Genomic DNA, 2,992 nt, shown 5'->3' on the forward strand with positions numbered 1-2,992 from the left:
GGATTGAGAATTCTTTACATGATCATTATTTAATCATTCCCATGTGGCTATGGTTTCAACCTCCAGCCCCTCTCCCCTTCCCAAAGGTGGGAATAAGACTGAAAGTTTTTGCCTTATTTATTTTTTAAATTTATTGGGGTGATATTAGTTAATACAATTATATAGATTTCAAGTGTACAATCAGAGGTCCCAGATTGCAAGAGGAATTTCCACAGTTGGACATCCCCGAAGTGGTCCCGGATTGGAGAGGTGCAGGCTGGCTGAGGGACGCCCGCCCCTGTGCATGGATTTCATGCACCAGGCCTCTACTCTATAATAATAAAAGGGTAATATGCTAATTAGACCAGACATCTTCCAGATGTCCTTCCTGACGAAGCCGGGGCCAGAGGGAAGCCAGCCCAGGTCCCAGGTGCCTGTGGGCGGCCTGAGGGAAGCCAGCCCGGGTCCTGGGTGCCTGCGGGCAGCTGCCGGAGGGAAGCCTGGGCCCAGGGTGCCAGAGGGAAGCCAGTGCCAGCAGCTGGGGTAAGGAAGGCCTACTCTTGCATGAATTTTCATGCATCAGGCCTCTAGTGTCTAAATAAAAAAAATGAACCAAAGAGAAAGTCAATAGGAATATTGAAAAAGATGTAAAATTATATAAAAATTTTAGAAGTTTATATTTATAAGATGAAGCTGAAGCAAACCATCCTACTGGTTCTGTTTCTCTAGGGAACTCTAACCAACACAATAACAAAAAAAAGAATTATATACAGTTTGATGTAATTAAATATATTATTGATAAAATATGTGTAAGTATATATACGCATACATATAATATATGTGTAAGCATACATTATCAAATACATTGTTGTATTATGTTGAACAAACTATTATATTTTATAGCAATTAATAATTTAAAAAATTAAAATTTTTATTTCACCTTCACTTATTTCTTCTTCAACACCAATGGTTCTCTCTCTCTCCCCCATTTCTGTCTCTAAAAAATTAACAGAATAAGCATAACCAATGGACATAAGACACTGGGGGATAGGGGAGGCTAGGGGACTGTCTTGGGCGGGGGGGAAAAGTGGACACATATGTAATATCCTTTGTAATAAATAATAAAATTTAAAAAAAAAATAAAAAAATAAAAAAAAAGAAAGGATATTTTTAGTGCCTTATTTATTTTTTAAATTTATTGGGGTGATATTAGTTAATACAATTATATAGATTTCAAGTGTACAATTCTGATACATCAACTGTGTATTGCATTGTATGCCCACCACCCAACGTCAAATCTTCTTCTGAAATCATACATTTGACCCCCTTTACTCTTTACTACTCCAGTGCTTTATTTTTCACTCCTGTTCTACTTTGGACAATACTCTTTTGAACAATAATAATAATGCTTAACTCTCACTATACATAAATCACATTGCATAAGGTACCCAAGATGATGCTTAAGATGTAATGAGGTTAAACCCTTAATATATTTTTAGCTCAGTGCCTACACCTTTGGGTTCAAGATAAATGGTACATTATAGCAAATGCTCTGTGAGGACTGAGACGTTTTCCTTTTGTACCAGTTGTCTACAATAAGCCATAAAATCTTTTTATGTTTTCATTAAATGGAAATGATCCTCAAATGACATAAAATATAGCTCCATTTTTAAATAAGGATTTAAAGCGTTTCCTTTCCCTGCATATATGATTAAAAGTAAAATTACATTTCACGAGTCTTCTTATAAATATGTGTTACCTTTTTTAAACATTATTGCCTTATGTCAGTGGAGTGCCTATGTTACCTGACAGAAAAGAATAAAAATAGGTTATCTATTCCTAGGTCTTTCTCCATTTCATATACTAAAACCAAGAAATTTTGGGACCTTGGTAGGCTGGGAAGAATGGTGTATTATTTAAGAACACACACAACAGGGGGTTGAGGGGTAACATGGGGATAAGGACACATATGTAATAGTTTAATCAATAAAAATTAAAAAAAGAATAATGGATATATGGGGAAATGTCTATGATTTGTTGGTAAATAAAAAGCAAGTTATAAAGCAAAAAAAAAAAAAAAAAAAAAGAAAGAAAGAAAAAAGAAAAAGAAAAAAAAGAACATAGACTTTCATTCAGAATGAATGTATGAAGAACCTGGCTCAATCTCTTGGGAATCCCTCTGAGTTTCCTTCCATATGCTTATTTGTATAATGGGGCAATAATAGTGTCTTCCATAAAAAGTCTACTTTAATGATTGAAAACATTAATGTAGGTGAAGGAAAACAAAAAACCTTATAACAATATATGGCACACAAAAAGTATCCTTCAGACACCAGTACTTTTTTGCATTGTGATAAAAGTTTATAACATTTAAACAAACTTCAGGAAAGTCACTTATTTATGCTTGTTACTAATGACTTGGAAAAAATACAACCAATTGATATAAAATAATTAAATGGTAATAGATATGCAAACTATATATCAACCATACTCATGGGCTTTTGTGACCTCAGAAGAAGAAGCAAGGAATTGATTTCCTTGAAGGCTTAATAGGACTCAGATACAAGAAGTACCACTTCCTTGTCTAGGCGGAATTGTGTGAGATATAATTTTGGAAGAGGGCCATCACTCACAGGCAACTTCATGGAGGACTAGGTGTTATGCAAGCATCAGGAGGCATATACATTGACCTTCAAACTTGAAGCACTGTCAACAATGACTACCACACGACTCATGCAGCTTTTCACATAGAGAGATGTGACAAGGATAAGATGAAGCCACTGGGTAATCACACACACACACACACACAGTTTATGAGCAATATCAAATGTGCCTTGGAAACTTCCCAGTCATTGGAACATTGGAAGTTTTAGAAGGAGAGCACTTCACAGAAGGGCTGGATGTTTCTGAGATCTCATTTGAATCTGCCTATATGTTTATTCAGTAGTTATTTACTTGACTAAGAATTATGCAAATGTAAAGTAAAAACCATTAAGAGCTTTTCAGAGGTTCT

The sequence above is a fragment of the Myotis davidii genome, unplaced genomic scaffold, assembly GCF_000327345.1.
Source record: "Myotis davidii unplaced genomic scaffold, ASM32734v1 scaffold20, whole genome shotgun sequence".
Taxonomy (NCBI): domain Eukaryota; kingdom Metazoa; phylum Chordata; class Mammalia; order Chiroptera; family Vespertilionidae; genus Myotis; species Myotis davidii.